Source organism: Phymastichus coffea, unplaced genomic scaffold (genome assembly GCF_024137745.1).
Source record: "Phymastichus coffea isolate CEN01 unplaced genomic scaffold, Cenicafe_Pcof_1.1 PCOF00115, whole genome shotgun sequence".
Taxonomy (NCBI): Eukaryota; Metazoa; Arthropoda; class Insecta; order Hymenoptera; family Eulophidae; genus Phymastichus; species Phymastichus coffea.
In genome coordinates, this window is record NW_026706926.1 from 90339 (window position 1) to 114108 (window position 23770).

Consider the following 23770-nt stretch of genomic DNA (forward strand, 5'->3'; position numbering starts at 1 on the left):
CCCACGGCTTGTCCAGCGATCATTGTGCCTCCGTGCCGAATCGTGTACATCAAGAGAAAGTGAGTGAGAGAGAGAGAGAGAGAGAGACAGAGGGACAAAAGGATCGACCCACGGAATAGGCTGTTGATTCGATGTACGGCGATTTGGGTGCCGGCCCAAAGGATTGGTCAATGGTTTTTCAGCTGATAAGTCTGTCAGTTCTTCTTTGAGGATTTGTATACGTTCCTTCTTTCTTGGCTTCGAATATAATGATGTGAGAAGATAGAACACGTAAGTTAGCAAAACGACTGTTAAGATCTGCGCTACACGCACCTGCGGCATACGTTCTACAGGTCGCTGTCGTGACCTTTGATAGTTATAGCATTGATTTGATATTTTTTTCTTCGGTAACTCGATTTTAAATTTAGTTTAAATTTTTAATTTTAAATTTAATTTAGACGGCTACACATGCCGCTTTGATAATGTAACGATTGATTAAGGCTCCGCAACAGTATGAATCTGTACCAGGAGTCACGCACGCAGGCCGAGGGCAAGAGTCTTTAAGATTACGTCGCGGTCTTCTGGTGTATCATTCGGCGTTGTAACTGGCGCCCTTTTATCCCACACTCTTATAGCAATGGCCTCGCAGGTGTTTCACTTAATCTTCCTTCTGCAGGCTATTTAAGCGTTGATTTCGGCGACCATCTTCATCACGAGGACGCGAAAAGATGGAAAAGTATAAGTATTGCAGGCAAGCGTGCAAACTAATTGGTTATTCGCCCTAACTATGAAGAATAACTTTACTAGAATGAAGACAACTGAAGGATATTCAAACCTGACATCTAGACTGAAAAGCACAAAGGAATTTGTTCATTCAATTTTCTATTTTACTTTGACTGAAGACACAGCGATTAAATTCGACTTTGTGCTTTGTAGAAAATTCTTCACGCTAGCCAATCGCAAAAGCAGTCGCAATAACCAATAACGAAAATTTAAAAAAAATATTCGCTCGTATAGCTGTAATTGTTAAGCGTTACGTACTGATCGAGGCGATGCATGCAGTGCGGCACTAGATCGGCACGTATGTATATGAGAGAACGCGCATGCGAGGAAATAAAGCAATCCATCCTAAAGTCGTTACAACAGGCAGCTCGGCAAATGGGGAGCCATTATAGGCAATAACCTCGAACGAGACTCAACGAATAAATCGACGCCGTCGTCAGAGAGAGCGAGAGCGAGAAAGACAGAGAGAGAGAGACGCATGATATTGCGGAGTTTGAGTGCTTGATTATTAAACGTTTCGAAAGCTCCTACGTTCATATATAGCACAGACGAATCTTTTGAATCACTGATCGAAATATACATTTTTTTCTGATACCACTCGAAAATGTATGAACACCGATGTGTGAGAAAAAGTTCATTCCCAAAAGGTGCAAGTGCGAGTAGGTCGGGCGAATTAAAGCGTCGGCGGCACCGCAACGAAAGATGCCTCGAGCGAGATAAGACACCTCAGCCGACGGGTTTTGCTGCGCAGCGTTGACTTATGGACGGCCCAGAGACACGATCCGAGCCAGTTTTAGTCGTAAAAATTTCACATTCGTACCATTCGTTTTTCTTAATTTATCAAAAGTTCGGAGAATCGCTTTTACATTTTTTTTTCTGTTTCAACCGCTACCGGGCCGGTGAATTTGACCTCGGTAAAAGCCAAACGGGTTAGTTGGAGAAACGCCAAATACAAAAAAAAAGCGTAATAGTAGTAAGCAATGTAATACCAATTATCACGTAGTAAGCGTGAACAGCAATCATAGGCGCATTTGCTCTCGGAATAAATTGGTATATAGCCGCGAAACGAAGAAGCGATAAGATCGCGGCACGCTCACACTACAAACTTCGTTATCGGCAACTTGGTTACACCAACCAATTTCTTTCTTCTTCTTTGTTCTTTAGTAAGATAACCAATTTTAGTCAGTTACGTGGCGCTTCTGACGCAACTGGCGTTATACTCGTAAATAGATAAACTTGGAATACGTGCCGTTCACTGAACTAGAGTTTACGCCGCAGTGGTTATTGTCTTGCTGCGAAAATGCTAATACGATGAGATTCCGCAGGCTTTATAGTGTATTTCCGTATCCATTAGTTTCATAAGGACTATAGGATTGAAACGGAGACAGTTAACTTTTGTCTTATAAAAACAACAAATGACTTTGTTTTGATAATTTCATATCCGTAATATTCGATTCATTAAATAATTGAAACTGGTAATGCGGCATCAGAAACACTCCGTCATTACCGCTCAACTACATTTGGCATTGGCGAACTTGGTGCACTGCCAAAAACCCTAACTCAGCCTTCAACGAGCGTAACCGTGAAAAACAAAAAAGAATAATGCTCTTACCCGAAAAACAAAAGTTCCCCGAGTGCGCGCGGCACGCGTTCCCTTTGACTCCCGAAGAAAAAGAAAAATAGAATCTAGTTCAAGTAAAAGTACCGCTGGTGTAAGTTTCATTGCGCGGTCGCGTCAAACGAGGCTGCAAGCGCGCACAAGAGAGAGGGAAAAAGCCACCCCTTGACTCTGCCTGCTGAATCTCAGCTGGCGGAGCTTTAGTTGGCGCGCGACCGCCGACGCGTCCGTTGCTATCGTCTATTTCAACGTATTTTCGTTGAAGAGCGAATCGATGCGCGCGCGCGCGTGTGCTTTTATGATAGTGCGTCGAATTTTAACAGTGGCGTAGCGATGTAGCTCTTGTTACGAAATTCGGCTCGTTTTTCAGTTTCGGAAAGAATACAATTTTTAACAAAATTATATGCATTAACGGTGAATTTTATAAATAGATCGACCGGCATTGTTGTGAAAAAAATCGATACAGCGCGTCAGATTTCATCTATAATGTTCTTTAATTTTACGTCCCAGCTGAAAATAAAAGTTACTATAACAAGCGGTGATTTTAGTATTGTTACTCGCTAACGTGCCTTTTCAAAATTGATTTTTTCCTGGTTTTGAACGAGGTTTATCATTTCGGATTGACATGAATTATATGATTTTACCTTAATCAATTTAAAATCACTTGGTAACCTTATAGTTTCTTCTAAATCATGGAGACAATTCAATTTCGTATGTTCTGAACATTTCTGACTTAAAAGGAAAAAAGACAAATAAAAGTTAATGAAGTAAAACCAGCTTTATGTTTTATGTGTCAAAATCAGAATGGAAATGAAAACTAATGAGAACTTTGAGTTCGCCTACTTCTTTTCAGCTTCGCATTCAAAACCATTTAAAAAATTATACAACTATTCTTTGATCAAAAACTATTTGTCAAGAATGAAGAACTAACTAAAATGGTTTTTCATTCGCCCGTCTTTCTCAGAAATGATTCTACATAAATTTAGAGTGAAGAAAGTGAATAGTACATGTGAATCAAACGAAAGATGAAGATTAACAAGACATTATTGATATGGCCATTTCAACGCTCTGCAGCATTCATTTCGGTCAGGTAGATTCAACTCGTTTCCTATTGTTATATGAAAAATCAATGAAATATCGCATTTAAAGAAGAGAATAATTGTCCAGTATAGTAGGGTATCAATTGGAACTAACGGTTCCGTTGAAAAATTATCAATTAAAATTCCGCACGCAGAAAGAATCCTAATAAAGCTGACGGCAAGGTATTCGAAATAGCCACTTGCAGTACAAAGAGGAGAAAAAGACAAGGCTTCTTTTCCTTGTGCGTCTATGGGAACTTTCTTTCTTGAATTATCTCTCGACCGAGACCTTTCTTCGAGCTACTTGGCTACTTTAATGACGGTTGTATGGAATTCACCGGGGAATCGAACCGCTGAAGTTTTCTCTTTTTTGTCTTCGAGCTGTTCGTTATAAGGGTTATTGATTTGACAAGGGGAATGCCATTGACAATAGATTAGGTGAATGAAAAGGATCTTATCTTTTGAACATCAAGAGTTATATAGTTCATTTAGGTTTAATCATTATTAATAACTGATTTACAACAATTTATGTGATAGAGTAGTGTTTATTAATTATCGTCATACGATCAAGAGGCTTTGTGCTCGATTAGCGTCGGTACGCAATAACTGAGAGAGCAATTCGGCGCTACCATGTACAATACTTGTTCCCGTATACTATCAGTGATGAATACGTCACGTTTTCTCCTCTACTTTAGTAAGTAACCTCGTACAGACAGAGCGCTTTGATTTTCGATTTTACCCGGGATTCTCTTTTGCTCTGTTATACCGTAAACGTTTATATAAACTTCATTGGCTACTTTAATATTGATTCTACGACTATTTAGTTTCAAGACAATCTGAGACATGACGTTTGCAGGACTTTCGCCTATAGTGATATGTGGAAATTTTCTGTAGTCGAATAAAAACATACTACATATTCTACGCCCTTATAGAATTTTCGACGCTTCGTCTTTAAATATTTAAATGAACTTTTCCGCAGCTCTCTTTGCGGTTAGCTGATATGAAGGCGAATAGGTGTGTTTTATTTTAATTTCTTTAAAAAATTCTTTAAATTCAATACTTCGAAATTGCGGACCACTATCTGTCACGCAGTTTATCGGTAACTCGAAACAGACAAAGAAATTTTAATTCTTTGATTAACATTTCTGCATCCGTATTGTTTTTACAATTTGTCATTTGAGGCCATTTGCTGTGCGTGTTGATTACAACTAAGTACATATCTCCTTTGAAATTAGCTAAATCGCAGTGTATTTGCCCCCATACTTTACTTGGCCAAGGCCACGCTGGTCGTGGAGTTGCATCAGGCGCTTTTTATTGTATTAGACAAGTTTTACAGTTATTCGCGGCATCCTAAATCGTCGCGTCAATTCCAGGACAGTATATATATGACCATGCGAAAATTATCAATTTTACGACTTCAAAATGAGTCACAAGTAGCTCTTTTATTATTGCTAGTCACATCGAGCTCGGGATACTCGCACGTACTTCCTAGAAAAGACACCCTTGTTTTAGTGTCAAATCAAATCGAATTTAAAAAAATATTCCTCGTTCATATAATTTATTAAAATTTGCATGCAAATATATTTCCTCTTTCGAATCGCAGTGCACTGAAAAGTCGGACGCACTTAGCTCGCAATTTTAGCCATTCGAATGCTTTTTCACATATCTCATATCCTAAGTTTATTTATTCTTTTCGTTCAGTCGTACAGAGGTTGCATAATCGTACATCTGTTCTCTAAAAATAAAGCATAAAAATTTATAAGTTCTAAAAATAACTAGAGAGCTTTAACGTTTGTCGGCCGTGGAGCGTCTACCATTGCTTTCATTTTCGATTTTGATTTATGCAACCCTATCTTCATCTACGGTGAATTTTAATCCGAGATTGCACAAATTTACATTTACTTACATTCAGTCGTAAGTTATATTCTACTAATTTTTGACATAATTTGATTAAATTTTCGCGATGCTCCTTTTCACTTTTATTCCTCATTTACTCCTCGTAAGCATTCATCGATTTTTCGCTGTACGTCGGTCGGTGCCGGAGAGACTCCTTCAGGTACTTTCCTGTACCTACTATAGGTATAGACCATTCTGAGGTATCTATTGTCTTTAAGTGTTCTAACATTACTAATTCATCGATTTTTTTTTCTACCAATGGTTCGAAGGCCTACGCTACGTGTTGGCATTTTAACGCCGAAGGTTCCGTATTTTCTTTCAAATGAATCTAAGCGATGCTTTTATTGTACATTTAGGGCTACTCATCAAATATAGTTTCGAAATTACTTGTTAGATAATCTTGCAAGTTATAATCAGACTTACTCCAATTTATTTATTTCAATTAATTGTTGATCTTGTGTCGACAAAGGTAATGCACCGAATTGTTCGGGCCATTGTGTGTTGAACCATTAACGCCGGTTCCGCGTCACGTAAAACAAATTATTAGACAATTTTCTATGTGTTATTAAAGAAAGCTATTGAATCTAACAATTCACCCACTGACACGAGTACGTATGTCTTAAAAATTGTTTTGATTTTAAAAATTCGGACATCTGCGTGGTAATCATTCTAATTCTTTCAGAGATAACTGAGGCATAAGTGTCCGTATCAATTTCAACAATTAAGTTTTTACCGTTAATATTTATTTCGACTACCATAGGTTTTACTTTCGATTTGTTTACACTTATATAACTTTATAACTGTTGGTTATTACAGTTTGTAGCGTACTCACTTGTATTACTCATTTTTATAACATTCACACTTTGATTTTAAATACTACTAGGAGGTCAGTTATTCTCGAATAACTCCCACTCTTCATTCATTTGAAATGGAAATTTTGAATCAGTCACATTGTTATCATTCGTTTCTGTATTGTTTGTTGACTGTAATTCACTTGTATTTATATTCGATGGTACATCGGTCGCGTCTTTGATTTTGGGATTTCCATCTTCAAGCTCGTTCGAATTTCTTTCCGGATGATTTTCACTGTCTTTTATCACTTTTCGTAATAATTTACGTAAATTATTATGCTTAAAGTCTTTATAAAATGTTACATTTCTTGCTTCCAATTCCTCGATTACTGTTCTTTATTTTATATAATTGTTATATCGTTCATTCAGCTATTATCTTTATTCGAGATTACATAAACAATAACTGTTTAACAACAATATAAGTGATATAATTGTATTTATTCACGACAGCAATACGATTAGAAGGCTTTGTACTCAAGCATGTAACAATTGAGAGAGCGATTCGATGCTACTATATCCAGTACTCGTTGGCGCATACTAACACTTATAAAAACATCACACAAGTGTAATTATTTTAATTTCAATTTTTTCATATGACATTCCTCCACACGCGATTATCGCAATTACCAGAAATTCACTGAGATTTTCTAAATGTCGTAATGAAAATACCACGAGAACAATAGAAAAGTTTTGTTATAGTTGTGTACTTGTGTAGAAATACATATTGTCTATTAATTTAATTCGAATTTAAGCCTGTAACGGAGAATTCCGGCCGTACCCGTCTGGGTTGCTCGCGGCCGTCCGCACAAATTATTTATTCGGGGATTCGGGAAGCAAAAGACGTTCCCACGACTGAATAACGCGTCGAGCATAAACACGTTAAGCGCACAGATTCGAAGTCGGGATGAGGAGTGATACGGCGGCGAATAAACACAACAGCGGATTAACACTAATCCTTTAATCGTCAACAATGAGTTACAAGACAGCGATCTCGGACTTACACACTACGAGCGGTACAATAACAAGCGCGAACGCGAAGGTGAATCGGTGGCTGGTCAGCCTGCCGATTCCCTTATTAAAACTAAATATTACAACAAAAGCCCGACAAACTACTTTCCGCCATTAAACTACCAACGGGATAGCCAGCAGGTCTGCCGTACTACCACCCATAAGCTGGCGCCCAGACATGCAAGAGAGAGAGATAAGAGGAAAACACGGCACCGACCTCGACCTTCAGCCTCTCCGACGGCTGGAGCGCTCTGCACCGTGACGTCACTGGTGTGCCCCCTTGCTGGCCGTCTCGCTGATATCTTCTTTTGCCGTCGCTATCTTCCTCCTCGCTCGTTCTCTCGTTTGTTCTACGATGCTGCTCTCCCAATCCGGAACTCGCTCGTTGATTGCTGCTGCTGTTGTCTCCGCCTCCTCCCTGTTGCTCGGTGCTGCAGCACGTCCAAACTGCACGCGCGCGCACCCGCGCACCTCGCCGGTTACCAACACGCACCGGTGCCGGGTATCTTTCGGGACATGGCTGGGCGCGACCCAGCCTCACACTTAAATACTCGTCCGCGCACCGGGCGTGTCTCCGAAAACGAAAAGACGTCGACGAGGTCGCGGGGCCAACTTCGGAAAAACCGTAACCTTCGGTTTGATCCGCGCGCGCGACTTCCTCTACCCAAAGCCTAGCAAAGACTCTCTGATTTTCCGCGGCGATCAGCAATTCGAGCGCGCTCTCTCTCTCTCTCTCTCTCTCTTTCTTTCTTCTTCTGCGCCATCTGCGTCGCTCCAGCAGTCAGCCCAGCCCGTGTTCAGCACCTCGTAAACAAAAGGTCCAAGCGTGAGTGTGTGTGCCAAACGTACACACTCTCAGCCTGGCGCGGCGCACGGACATTTGCGAGAGCTAACGGACGAGATCGGCCTAGCCGAGATTCTCCGTCACAAGCCTTCTAAAACTAAATAAATAATCGCATTTCTTACATATGATAGTTGAGTCGATACCTTTTATAAAAATTAAATCCTTTGCACGTGAAAAAACTTGACTTTAACATAGGTGTGCAAGAATGAATATGATCGTTGCTTATCTTAACTTGATCTTCAGATTGAATATCAGTTGGATGATTAACTTGTTCACGTACCATAAAAAAAAGTACATTGTAGGTGACGCTTCCGGAATCCCGTTCATCCTGCAGGTGATCGATTGCACTCAGAGAGATTGTAAATCATATTCAACGGCTCAATTTATATCCACTTTTGACGTCTATTTAAATAGATAGGATTAGTCAAGAAAAAAGTTATTTCAAGAAACCTGATACCGAGAATCTGTTCTCGCATATGATAATTGATGATAATGAAGATCCTTTCAAAAACTAAACTCACCGTATAACTCAATTTGCCTTTCCCGAAATGCAAATTATGAAGTTGTTATAATAGTTATTAATTGAGTTACGCAATAGCTTGAATTTCCAAGCATATTAACTTGATGTATTGGATAGCATTAAATATTTCAAATTAATCCTGAATTAGAGTAGCTCTTGCGTATCATACATAGGATAACTGGGTAATCGTATAATTCTGCTGCGTTACTGAAAAACTTTCATTACGAATATTACGGCAAAGCAAAAATTTTATTCCAATGAATTTCCGCACAATATTTTGCTAGTCCACAAGAAACAATTGAGCGCAAGTCAGTAATTTAACGGCATGAACCAAGTGAAAATCTCTGAAAATGAAGCGTGAAAATCTGACGAAAATTGCTCCGCGTGTGAGTGCGACTTCGTGTTATACGCAATTCCGTGTGAAGTACTATCGAGACCAAGCAAAAAGTAAAATATTTGAATTCGCGAAAAATCCCGAGAAAAATCTGGTAACTTCCGTTCCATTTTATTTTTCCCAGTGCAACATTATTAAAGATGTTCGAGTTAGCGTGAGAAAAACATGCAGTAGAAAAAAGCGGAATTTACGTGACACAAATTGCAACAAAGTTTATAGTTCGTAGTTATTTGTCGTTTACTTTTTCGATAAACAGCTAAAAAAATAAAAGGTTCGCGTTGAATTTAAATTTCATGCTCGCAACAAAAACTATATGTATTCGATAGCTATAGCGATGCCATTTTTCAGTGCATTGTAAATTTGTTCACTGAAGCACTCATCAAACCTACCACCAGTCACGTCAATTTTAAGTCCTCAATTAAGCAGTCCGGAAAGAGGTCGTATTTCAAAGTGACGCGTACCTGCTGTCAATTTGCCAGCGTTTACAGATAGGAAGACGACCACTGAATAATTCAAGAAGTTTTAATTTTGAATCCAATGGGTTTTTTGTTTTTCTACAGATCAAGAGCTTCATTGAAAAAGGCAGCGCCTCCGTAGCACCGTTTTCGTGCTTATGAATAACATTGTATCTTTATATATCAAGTATACGTAGAGTTTGTCTCACAGAACGTTTTCTTTTTACAGCACATGTTCAAGGCTGAAAAACAATCAATAAATTCATTGACTATCGAAGAAAGAATGCTAAGTCGCCGAGCATAAGTGGAAAAGCCTGTTTTGAATGAAGCGAGAAATTTGGTCAGCCACGCGTAACCAAAAGCGAGTTCCACAGCGTCGCCTCCCAAAGTCACCAAGAAAAATAAATCGCTACGGCATACGTGCGCGCGGAAGGTCTGCTCGAATTTACGGTGAGCCGGTCGAATTTACAACCGCGAGGCCAGGGGACGTACAATAGGGCTAATTAAAGGCATGGGGATCGCGCGTGTAAGTTGCGGAGTTTCGAGTATTATCATAATAAACTTAATTACAGCTACGGCCCTGCTCCCCGTCCAATTAATTTGAATTTCGCGCGCCACCGCGGAGAAAGATAGCTTAATTACAACGGCAATTAAACGCGCGACTTTCGCACCGGCGAGGAGCATCTTGCTGCTCGGCGCGATGACGCTTCCCATTGATGCCTAGCTTATTCCGGCCACGTAGCTTTTCCGAATTTGCAACTCTAATGCCGCCCACAAGAGAAATTTTCAATTTACTCGCCGGCTCTCCGGAAAATGACAGATGTATCTCTCGGACAATTACAAATCGTGTCGCCCGCGCTGAATATCAATTAACGCTGACTTTTTCGACGAGTTCCGAATTGCCATCGTAAAGTTTGATTTTTTTGCGCACGCTCGTGCGACTATCGACGCTCGCCCCGGCGGTGCGTTCTAGTTTTCAGCCACTCGGAACAAACGACACGTGAAGTTCTGGCCCATTAAGCCATCAAGTTTAATTGAGAATAACGACATGAGATCGAGAGAGGGAACGGCTCCGCATGTATGCGCGAGCGAAAGCTCACTGCGATTTAGCTGCTGGCCCTAACAGCAGCGGCATTATTATCATTGATTGCCTCACTGTATATTGATCCTCGCGATGGATGCACTCGCACCGATTGATATCGTAAACTCTATTCATTTGTTGCCGAATTTTTCCCTTATCACTTTTGATAGTGTTACGTTTTATTTGCAATATTTTCTGCTTTCGAACATTTCAAAACGTCTTATTGTTACGTTGGAATATTGTATATAATTTTTGCCAGTTGGAATTATTATTATACTTTAAAAATGACACTTGCAATCACAAAATTATATTATTTGTTGAAATAACGCAAGAAAAATTTTTTACAATTTTGTAATAAATATAGAAAAGTTATAAAAAATTTTCTTTATTGCTTTTCGTTGCGATTTTTATTCTTTATTTTTGTACGTATCGGATTAAAATAGTCCAATTAAAAGTTGCATATTCCTTTCGGCTCTATAGAATTCTAAAATGAAATTTTTTATGAATGGGAATTTTATGAAATAAACCTTTTGTTAAGCATTTAATATTAAAAAATAATTATGCTTTGATGTCTATAATGCCAAATTTTCAAGCAAATGACAAGTGAATATAAAGTGCTTCTTAAGCGAGGAATCACTACTATTCCATCTATTTTAAAAGCTCCCTTTTTTAAGCAAACACGACCTTTTGAGACTTGAAACGCGATTATCAATTTTGCCTTGGCAAACGAGAACAAAAAAAAAACAGGTGCAATCTGTTTTTTTCTCGACTAGCTCTGGATTTGGACCCGGTGGGATATATTTATTACACGCAATCCGTCAATCCGCGCCAACAGGCCGCTGTCCATTCAATCTAACAATTGGGTTAGAATACCAGGTTCGCAAGTGTTTACATTGATATAAAGCTATTTTTATTATTTACGTAAACTTTCGATTACTTCGAAACATTTGAAGCCTTTTACTACTTTTGTAATTATAAGATGTAAGAAAAATAGATGTAAGATTTGGATAGAACACTATTCTCTATTATATTTTGCCGACGATTTATCCTGTAATGTCAGCCGCACATAGAGGATTACGTCTGTTCGCGTCTGACTTTATGACTTGTCGTCTGCATTAATTCAATCGCACGCTATCGCTTTATACGGCCGTTGATTCATTGCAAAGGAGGTAAGAAGCTGTTAAATAGACGTGCACTTAACGAAGTCTAAAAATAATCGACAAAAAATTTAATTAAATGCTTAACAGATATTCTACAGTTGCATGGTTTTAACAATTAATTCATAAGAAATAATGATTCTAAAGTTCCATATATATAAATGACGCTACAATTTCTACTCGTCGATTGCATATATACGTATCTACGATCACGCCGCATGAATGGATGCGACGCACGACATTGTAAAATCGAAAATACAAAATGGTTGGTACCGTAGGAAAAACGCACTATTCACGGACAGTGCGTGTCGTGATCATGTATGTGCATAATCGTACAAAAAATAACGAAGAAAGCAAGCGAGAGAGAGAGAGAGAGAGAGAGAGAGAGAGAGAGAGAGAGAGAGAGAACAGATGCCGTAGAAAAGCACTTGAAAAGTCAACATACCTCTATCTTAAAAATGGGACTCCAGAAAGGCACATACGATTCTTCACTTCGCTGTTCATGCATTTATGCACGTGCTTCGTGGTTAACTTCGTGTTCGCAATTAATGCTGGCCGAGCATACCTGACATTCTTTCGCTGTTTCTTTTTAATTTCTTTTCCTCCGGGAGTTTTCTTCTTCATATGCAAAAATAATTGTCACGAACAATATATATTTATGTTGAATTTATGTTTTTCGATAACAAAATAGTTAGACTTAAATATTTAGTAGTCGAATCATGGTATGGTTAGACGTGGAAATATAAAAAAAATACTTACAATTAATATAATACAAAAAATACTAGATGTATTTATTCAGTAGCTTCAGTTACTTTTCATGCGAAATTCTAACCCAAAACTGTAGCGTCTATCTTGTTTAAGTGAGATACATACGGGCCCTCAGGAAAATATCAAAATGTCAAGTGACTCAAAGTTTAGTAATTTCTGATGCTGGCGCGGGAAATGCACTTGTTTGAATATCATACAGATTAGCCGTTATTTAGCTTGTGCCCGCAGGATATTGCCTGCAAGTTTCCCATTATGAAAGTGTCAAGAAGCGTTTGTCGTTTTTCTCAATAAATAACAATAATTCCTGTATAAATTTCATGCTAAACATTCTCATCTTACCAAAAACGAAAAAAAAGATCATTAGTATGACTGTCACACTAGAAAGCCATCGATTTGCAACATATAAATATATTTAAGCTTATTATATCTATACATATTCTTTCGTCGTGAGAACGTTTACGAGGCATCTTGTTTATTACACTACGGGAAGTGCTCTACCGTGAAATACTAGCAAGTATCAGCTGGTCCGAAGTTGATTTATGTGACTTTGACGATCTAAACTTTAATATATACTCGTTGGTATTTGAATTGTGTACTGCTTTTTTTACGAGTTTGGAGGGAAACGATCCGTGACAGTCATAAAATGGAAGTTAGTTAGGTAATTCAATAGTAGAATATGTAACTGTATTTAACGCAGAGTTTGTTGGTGGTTGCGGTAACTTCCCGGATGACAGTTATTAATATGAAATCTTAATCATTATAATGAACCAGCAGTAACAAAATGTAGTCATATCATCGTGTACTTTCATCTATGCTATCCGTTGACAAAATAAATTTAACTTACAAATAAGTAATTTAATCTGGTAGCTTCTCAAAAATAGTATCGTGAACGCGAGATATTCTATTACCGAAATATCAGATGAGAGCATCGAGATGTAATTGATCGAGATGTTTTTTCCGTGAGAGACGTGGTCTTTTTAATATCTTATTGTATTAGTAGTTTTCGTTGAAGCTTGTAAAAAACTTTTATTAAAAAGCTCACGTGTTCTCTTACAAGAAAAGAAGCATAGTCTAGAGCATTTCTAACCGCAACACGACGAGATTACATCGAAAATCTTAGTCCCAATTAACAATGAACAACGGCGCCGTTCAATTGATAAATTATTTGACACGACTCTGTATCGCAGCAGGGTAACCACGAAACGAGCTCAAAGCACGGTTAAACCTCTGGAATCGACGTTGGTATCATGGCGATAAATTCAGTGGTGCGTAAATGCTAGAATACCCGTAGAACATTTGGGATGAAGCCTCGAACATAAATTAGATTCATAGTAACTGGATTTAGCCAATGGATTCGGCTCTATGATTGAACGTTTATGTTTGATGCTGAAATGTCTTCGCTCGATTCGCACAGCTTATGAATACCTAAGCATTGTGTAACTTACGTGCATTTATCGGCAGATCCGTTCTTTTTTCTTCAGCGCGAGTTCTAAACCAATTAATTCTCATTTTTTTCTGTTTTAGTGCGTTTTCAGAGTTTGCAACATGATATAAAATCCACACCTGCGGCTATGTAATATTATAAAATTCACATACAGCAGAGCGAATATAATACGTACATACTAAATTAACGAATAACGAACGTGTAATGGGCTTTCATATTGTCTGAAAGAAAATCTTATTAAGCTCTAAACGTCGCACTTGACAAGTAGTCATGGATCAGTCTTAATTTGCGAGTTTGTCAAATGCCTGTGTCTCTAACGATTTTACGTCATTGTTGCTGTACGTGAAATTCGTCGTTTCAGCTAAAAGCTTCAATTAGCCGAAATCTCGGCCATCAATTTCTCGAAGAGCGTAGCGTCCGTCTGTCAGCTCTATACTACATCGGCTTGTAATTTCATCACAAATTTCGTACGCTTTCTACGTGTACTTTCTCGAGCTTTGGATGATTGCAGTTCGTTAACATGGGATTTGCAGATCCATTTCACTCGTTAAAAGCATTAATGACTTGGGCTCTTACAGTGCGGCTGCGTGTCAGCAATTTTAAGTTATTCACTGTGATTCATTAAAATACTAAATCTTTAGATTTTTATCTAAGTATATCTGGTGCTGGATTTTATCAGCATAAGTAAATAAATTTATTTTTCATTTTTTTAAGGAAAGGATTTTATTTTCCTAGAAAAAGGATCGCAAACGTATGGAAAAGAGTAGCCTCTTCCCGCATACAAAATGTGTGTGCTGCACGCTTAAAATTCCGAAAAGCAGCCATTGCTAAAATAAAAAAAAAACGAAATGTCGACGCGCGCGGAGAGCGATCAACATTACGTCCAGCGCATAAAAATCGATATCGATCGACGCCAACTAGCAACCAAAGAGCAAAATTAGCATGTACATCAAAATATATGAGGTTTAGAGGAGAATTAATTCCAAGCTTGAAAAGTTAGAATATCAACAAACTGAGCACTGAACCGCGAGGGAAAAAATATTTTCACGTTTACTTCAAGCTCACAATGCGTATTGACTCGGCTAATATTTGCCATTTTTTTCAATCTCTCGGCAATTTCTCGCGTGCGTTTTCCGAGTAATAGGCTACGTGTGATTTTTAATAAAAAATTCGGAAAACAATGAGTTTTGCGCTCGAGAGACAATTTGGAAAGAAATGAAAAACGACAATTAATATACACGACCGAATCGCTCGTCGTTCTATAAACGGCTCTTCGGAAATATTGAGTAGAACACAAGCAGCACGACCTCGTCCATCTTCTAAATGAAGATCTAAGCAAAAAGAGGAGCGAGCGCTTTCTTCAAAACATATCCATCACTTGGCGCTGCACGCGTGCGCGCAAGCTGCATGCCCGAAAGCGCCAAACGTACGTAATGGGCGAGGAGCGTCACCCGCTGGCTTCGAGCTGAAATATTTCAGGCGCTTTCGATCGCAGGCTACGCGCGCTTCATTCTTATTTTCGAAAAGTATCGACCAATGAAAAGTTTACTTTTATCCCGCGCAACGTTACTCCCGTTTTTACGAGCTTTCCGCGAAGTTCGGCTGGTATTCGCGCGCCTTGCCACGAGTATCGTTCGCCAATGCGTTCTCAAAAATGCCATGCGAGCTTCCGCGTGGAAAGATGAGTTATATGAGATACGCTGACTTGCATAACTTGCATAACAATGCGAGCAATTGCATCACGCGATGAATGGAATGTCATGGGATAATCTTGATAATGTGTTTCGTGGATGCATGACAGTGAATAATTGGCCATCACTAAACGCCCGTTTATAATTCTTGCGACGGGAGTATTATTGTGCGATTTTCGACGTTTTTTAATATGAAATAATATCATTTTTTTTAGTTCAAGTAGTTACTATCGACATGTAGTCAGAAACCCTTATAACTTATGGTTCGTCAACTTGAGAATCGTAAATTCTTCGCGTTTGAAATTGATAATGAGAATGAAGAAAAAAGAAAGGAGAGCAAAACGTTGTAAGAGCAGTTTCATTGAAGGCACTTCATTACATTGATTACACTTTTGCGAGCTTATTGCGGTGAAGGCGTTACTACGCTACTTTGCTTTCTCGTTTATTGTTTGTCGATTTACGAGGCCTCAACAGCAGCGTCTTTTGTGTCTTATCGAAAGGATGAACGCGTCGTAAATATTCTTATCCGTTGCCCTGGTCGTTTTGAATTTATTACATAACAAAGGCTTTGTTGTTGCCCCGTGCACACATTATGGATTAATGTCTTCTCTCGTTTTATACTTATGAGTTATGCACGAGACTCGCAAAATATTCATGATTATTTATTTATTTTTTCGTACGAATAACATTTTATTAACATTTTATAGTAACAAAAAGACCACAGAGAAAGTTGCTTTGGTATGAAGTGCTCAATATCTATAGTATATAAAATTGCAAAATCGTGCCTAAAGGCCAAACCGAATCGATCTCTACAATTGAAACTCACTATGATTTATATTACCATACTTTTAACTTTCCGAACAAATCCATGCCAATTTGACCCTCGAATATCAAGCATTAATAACAAATAGTTTGGGATTGACGGCACATAAGATTGCCGTAGAGAAGTTTTTGCAGGAATGCGATTCTATGCTGATTACACGAAAGTAAACTTGGCATCAATACATTTTTTAAATATTTATTTAATATTGTGCCTGCCGAATATTCCATGTCATTATACAACAAGGATTTTCTTGGCATATCAAAAAAGCTCGTCTCTTTTGACTCTCAGAATGAAGAAAAGAGCAGATGAAAAGTCAAAAATACAGAGACACGTCTTTGTCGCGCACGAGATGAAAAAAAAAAAAGAATGCAAAATTTAAAATACTGATGACGTACGAGTCAGGTCTGGATTGGATGCCTAAGAAGAGAAAGTGCTTGACAAAAGAAATTGCAGCTGATATATAGCAGACGGCTGTTTTTCGAGAGACGAAGATTTGGCTTCCACGAGTTAATTTTAAATTACTGTCCCGTCGCGCTCAGCGAGATAACGTCTCATCTGACATTAACTCGGCTCCCAAGTTACTTTGTCGTTAGTTAATAAAGTTCTCATTCCTTTCCCAAGAGATTTGAAGATTTTTCCAAGGACTTCCATCGTTTTCTTTCAGCTTCGTGAATTAGTTTGAATTAAAACTAAATCTAATTTGAATTAAAATTAAAAGTCTCCTATTTTCAAATACTATAAGCTTTATCCACTTATAATCAAGGTAGATTATTAATTTTCGAGCTTGCGTGTAGTTGTATAACTTTGTTAGATTGGCCCGATCAAAAGCGATTAAAAAATGACATAGCTTACCACTCGCTCAAATTCTTTGCAAAACTCACTTTGCAAAATAGAATTATAATGTCGTTCATCCGAAGAAAATATGTTCACAAAATCGTTTCCTAGCCATTAATGCTATTTCGACAAATTCAAATGTAATATGCATGCTCGCATCTTGTTCGCGTTTGGATTTACACTGACGTAAAGGAACGCAGAAAAATAAAGCGGATTATTCGTATACTTGAAAGCAATACTGGGCGACCGTTCGCTGGTTTCTCCCGTATACTTGTTTCAATAAATCCCTCATAGAGATTTCTCGTTCTTTTTGTTCTCTGTATGGTACGGGACTTTGTCAGCGATACAATGGGCATCCTTTAAAGGAAAGCAAATATACTGAGTTCGTTAATACGAAGCTTTGAACAAAGAAAAATGCAAACTGTATCGAATCCGAGCAGAGTTTCGATATCGAATGTACGCCGGAAAAACTAATGATAATGCACTGCTTTGATAACGCTTTTTTTCGCTCAGATGATCCTACTTCAAAATTAGTTTTCAACAAAGTCCAATGTGCGACGACGATTGGGAGAAAAAACACAATCAGCTTTATTTCATCGCCGAATAATAGGCATCTATCGCAAGTGGACCAAACGCGTCCATTACACAACCACCCCGACAAAACCGGCCGATTGTATCCTCTTCGATGTATAGCGTACAGTGACGAAAAGGAGCAAAGCTATCGGGTTTTCAATTGGCTATTGGTGGCGCATCACGTTTTGCACTGGGAGGCCCTTTACGAGCGATTTATACGAGAGTTTCCACACGACTCTCTGCCCCGCTTTTGTTCGTCTTCTCTCTCTCTCTCTCTCTCTCTCTCTCTCTCTCTCTCTCTCTCTCTCTCTCTCTTTTTCATTTTGGATCCGGACTCTTTTTCAAAAGTCGAATGGCGTATTATGCCGCGCCAAAGTGACCGGAGAATTCGGGATTACTTCCGCGAAATGTCGCGCAATTGCTGCAATCGAAAAACTTTTTTTCCTTGTCGCCGTTACATCGCGACGATGAAAAATTGAAAATCCACTTCGTTGATATTGTTTATTGAATAAGAGAAAGGGGATAGGCAATGAAAATAGAGTTAGCAATACGTCCGTTCAATTCGACACGTAGTCGAACTAGATACGTGCGCGCTCGAACCAACTTTTTCCCGCTCATGTGGAAAAATGAGAGGAAAGAGGAAGGGCAACGAAGGACTCAACGTTCGCCGGCGTGCGTTAGGCAAACGAATCTCGAGAGCGAGCAAAAAAATATGCTGACTAATGCAAGACCAAGTTTCTTCCGAAAGAATAGAATGCCGGCTAAATTGAACTTTTCGGCGTTCGCTCTGTTTTGGTTTCTCGCGCGCGTGCCAAGCTATTACGATATACGCGCGCCCTATCTTTCGCTTCCTAGCATTACATCTCCCCGGCGCCTGGCGCTTATTTACGTCCGAGGGAGCGGATGAAGTTTCGCTGGAAAGATATTCCGGGTGTGAGCGAGCAGCCTCAAATGAGACGCACTCCGTCGCGCTTACGAAGACATTAATCGACAGGACACGCAGCATTGCGCTCCCTTTTCACGGCGAGCTAGTGAACGTGACGAGCGCCGTGGAGCCGAAGTGGTCGCGGCGCGCAGCCGCAGCGGCTAAGCGGTCGCTTTGAAAGATCTGCGCGTAAGCGCGGTCGACTTGAGCTCCAAGGCGTTTTATCCGATTAGGAGGCGACTTTGCTCGTTTCCGAATGAACAACAAGATTTTATAAGTCGCACGTTGATGAGATACGGCATTTGGCTTTTTCGGGATTTTCTCGATTTTCTCGAACGCAAGATTTTCGACAATAAAACGGAGTGCTCCGAATGTTCAAAGTTTGTCAGCAGCTAATCTAGGTATTGATCTCGCGGAAAATATCTTCAACGGCGTTTTACAGTAAATCAATACTCGCCGATAATATAGCTATACTAACTGATTTGTTATTTTGATAAAGTGAGCTGCCGAGATGCATGCATTTATCCATAAACTGCTCCGCACACGCAGAAAAGTAAAAACGTCTGTAAATCATGGGATCTACAGCGGTTTTGAAACTAAGAGGGAGCTTTTACTAGAATTGCTCTCGGCACGAGATGCTCGCCAAATTGCGCTCCGAAACGCCCTAACATTAACATCTTCTTCTGGTGCACGCGTAGCAATTAACCACATCGCATTTAAACATTTTTTCACAATCACTGCTATTCGCAATGAAGAGAACGAGAGCACATAATCCTTAACCGTAAAAGCTACGGGAAAGTCGAATAAAAGAGAAAGAAAGAGAGAGATAGAGCGCAACGCGCGTGTATGGCATCAAACGAGTCGCTGGAGAGATAAAACTCTTAGATTCTCATAGCCTTCATTGTGCTCGTTTCTCTTTTCTTTGACGCGTCTACGGCTTTGACGTGATTATGTTATCCGATGCCTAGGTAGGCATCAATAGGACTGCCGTACTTGGCTGGCTTTAAGTGTACATTCCATTGTGCCGCGGTGAATTAAGATCAAGCGATATAATGATTAATTCGCTCGCGCGATCAACCAGATATCGATTCTGTCCCCTTTGAATTCCGGCGTGAGCTGCAAGATGACAAAGGGACACAATTGAACGTGTTCTCCTATTCTCTTTTTTTTTTGTTTATTGTTTTGATAACACAATGCGGAAAGAAACGAGGATGTTACTTTCATTTCAATGCTTCGTTTCATTCATTCGCTGCAGCAGTCAGTCGCTTTTTCATTCACGATGATCACTCAGCTCATCGCCATTTTTTTTCGTGAAGTATGAAGTTGTGTCGCCGAATAATGCCAACTTTCTTTTCATTTGGAATGCTCACTGATCTGGGTCTATTATTAATGTACCTCGCTTTTTCAATAACGTAACAGGAAAAAATGTCATTTTTGTAACAAAAATATTTGGTTGCTAGCATTATTAACGAGATGAAAAAAATATTGAATTTTCTTTGCTGAGAAGAAGGTGTAATACGAAGTGAATGCCGTAAATATCTCTGCGCGCGGGATGCACATCCAACGAACACACGCGATATCGTGGTTAGATGGCTGATTAACAGTTACCAATACACGCAGCTCTTACTATTTTGAAAAGGATGCGCGCGGTATATTACACTCGATACCCAATGCTCGTAGTTATTGACTAGGTCACCTTTTCAACAGCTTAATGGATCATCTCGAGCTAGTGTGTCGAGTGTTCGGCAGATTGGAGCGTCAAATTAACGCTCTCGCAATCTGTGTCATACCTTAATCGCGCGAATGTCAAACGAAATAATAAGCATAAAGCCAAGCGCGCGGCGCCTCTGGCGAATAATTATAGCGCTGCTGCATTTGACAGTCGATCAAGCACGAGCCATCGGCAAATCATCGAGCTTGGTATGCGAGTCGCGGGCACTTTGGCGTGCCTTTTTCACGCGCCCCGAGTGACCCCGTTGAAGCTCGAGGATTCTTTTGCGCGCTATCTGCGCTTTCTTTATGTCTTCCGCGCCACGGCCATCCTTCCGTTCGCGGCAGAAAGAGGGAAGAGGAAGCGCGCGAATTACCATCTCGCGATGTACGCCAACTTCGTTTTAGATATATACGAATAAGGCAGCGCTAAAAATCGCACTTCCGAAAAAGGGACCTCCGTGCTCGCTCCAGCCGCGAAGCTCAGCGCGACGAATTATAATTCTCGGAATAATCTGCAAGTTTCGCGAAACTTCACGACGTGCATTTTCTCAACGAGCTGCTGTCCAAGCGATCGTTTTTATGATTTCAGGCAGCCCCGAGCTGGACCGACTGACGCAAGTATGCCGCTGGACGCATCGTTGTCCAAGTTCGATTTAAGCGAGCCGCAGTCGTTTTCGTTGATCTCACCGCGGAGCACTGGTATCTTCTCAAGGTAAGACTCAAAGTCGATTTTTCCATTAATAACGAAAAAAAGAAATAACCGTGCTATTCGAAAAAACAATAAAGGATGCAATTTATGTTTTGATTATTAAATTTTGATTTTATATAAATTACGAGCTACGATATTGTTTCGAAGAAAGTTGTTTGTTCCGTTGCTCTAACCATCGTGAGATTGGAGTGCTATCGCAAAGGAAGTAATAACAAATAAGAACATGTAAATTTTTCATTTAACTACCTCCTTGTTTCGTTAGTAATGCACCACTGTGAATAAATTGAAAATTCCTTAGTCGGTCTTTTACGCCGACACATTTTCTCTGAAGACAAAGCTCTAGTTCGTCCTATTACTCGTAAATAAATTACTGCAGATATTGCAACTCGAATTTATCGGATTATTTGAAATAATAAGATAAGTTGCGAGTGAAAAAATCACAGATAGAAGAATTTTCATGCAGTCTAATAATTCAAATAAGAAACCAAAAATTAACACTGTTTGGCAATTTTTAACCCTCGAGTCAGCGGCATTCTTATACCTTTTTCGGAAAACACGGCATTTCCGAGGTGCACGAGGTCGTAAATAAACATTGTGTCGATAACAGCAGGGTGGTTCAATTTAACTTCGAGCGCAACAATACATTGGACTGTGTACACGCTCAATCGAAAAACGCAAGTTGAAGTTCACTTAGATCTTTCTACTCGACTGCACCTTCTAAGTGATGCGCTATTTGGGGGGCAAATACGTAAAAAAAAGGAACTTCTCAAAGCAAACACAATAAGCGATTTGACAGAATTATCTTTCGCGCCCTACATTCGAATTCGCAAAAGTAAACGAACGAACGCGCATCATACACGTTGTATTTGTCAGAGCTCGCGCGCCAGCGCAAACATTATCCCCGCATTGTTGCGCGTACATCCCGATGATAATAATTTCACGTTGCGCTACACACCGCGTAGAAAGAAACCTAATGGCCTGCTCGAGTGCGCGCGCGTCCACCCCTTCCTATTTAATGATACCGAGTCGCAGTTTTCTCCCTTCATTCTATCTGGACGCGCATACGTTCGTGTGTGTGCACTCACACATAACAGCACGTACCATGCCCGCGACGCGCGAGATTATCTAAATCGTCGTTGCGTAATTCAATTGTGAGCTTTGTTCCTCTTTTGAGTGCCTTAATTAATTTTCTACATGCTAATTGGACATTATCTGACTATATGACGTTGGTATGTCGTTGCGAAAATTCTTATGGGACATGATGACAAGGTACGTGCATCTATTTATCGATTTGCAGAAGTAGCTTCAAGTTTTTAATGGCAAAAATTGTTTCTGTTATTTTTCGATTCGTTTTAGACTTTGAATTATTTAGTGCGTTTGCTAAAGCAATGCAGTCTTCTTTAAGACTTTTCTTACACTGTAATTACCACTTGACAGTTAACAATTTTTAAAAAGATCGAGCCTCCCATTGGTATAACGATTTTCGTTTGAAATGATGTACAACTCAAGCTACGATCTTGAGTATTCAAAGGCAAGATCGTGCTTTTATTGATAAGATCGCGTAATTCCATGGACGTAGTTCTTGAAGTCATAATCATAATAAGTATATGGAGTGTTTTTAGAATCTCAATCAATAGTCAAAATGTGATTTTGTCGTAATTCAATGTCGACGAAAAAAACTAGTTAGTGCATCTAAATAAATGTAGTTATGATTATAATTGAAACTATACATAATACACGTAATACTTAAATTCTATACCCTGTTACTTTTGAATCGAGACCAGGTAAATAATGTTACGTAGCATCCCCAAAAACGTGCAACTCATACTTATGTTATACGCGTAAAACCTTGTGGCCTCCATTCAAATTCCCAAGCCGTATCAAAAAATAATTCTAGTCGAGTTTTATGAAGTTGCCTGCGGTGGTTTCCCAACTCGCTCGGCATGATCTATTCTTTCACATGTGGCTCGCTCCGCAAAAAAAAGGAAGTGGTCGAGCATGAATTATGTACGAGGCCGATAATTCCCCCAAGAAGAAGTCCAACCGTGGAAAATGGTCCGAAAGCTGCTTTCAATGAGTTTTTATAATTTATCCTAATGGAAGATGCTCTCGCCATCGCCTACTTTTGACTTGACTAAGTTTTTACATTTACTGTTTTCACACATCAGCGAATTGATGACTCTGCAGTTAATGAGCTGAATCTAGGTCTGATAATTATTGATTTTCCCTAATTGTTTCTGCGAAATAAGCTTGTCAGACGTCAATATGTGTGAATAGTTGATCATAATAATTTTTGATTTTTTTTGTACGTCGCTTAAACACTAAAACATTTATATACCGCGAATAAGAAAAATACGTTAATCATTGCATATAGACCTGTCAAAAATGTCACTATTCGAACGCAGATAAATCGTCGGTTCATGCAATCGAAGAGGGACAACAAAAAGGAGAAAGAAACAAAAGGCCACCTGGCACGAATAATGCACAAAGAGAGAATATAAATCCTCGCGCAAGCGAATGGAAAGTGCATAAATCAAATGGACGCTCTTGGGCAAAAGGACTCATTATCGACGTGACGCGTGCTGAAGTGGATGAAAGGGTGAATTTTTGCTGTAAAAAAAGAGA

The 23770-nt window shown here is 39.4% G+C and overlaps 1 protein-coding gene across 12 annotated transcripts in view; it reads left to right on the plus strand.

The window, feature by feature from the left end:
* Positions 1 to 23770, plus strand: part of LOC131670743 (5-hydroxytryptamine receptor 1D-like) — a 78626-nt gene that overhangs the window by 47205 nt on the left and 7651 nt on the right. For 8 of the 12 annotated variants that reach the window (XM_058946620.1, XM_058946621.1, XM_058946622.1 and 5 more), the window contains one exon: positions 21026 to 21148. The gene's annotated coding sequence lies outside the window, so the exon portion shown is untranslated. Of the gene's footprint in view, positions 1 to 2604; positions 3471 to 21025; positions 21150 to 23770 lie in introns of those variants that run through there. The other 4 variants (XM_058946617.1, XM_058946616.1, XM_058946619.1 and 1 more) reach the window with 4 other exon arrangements.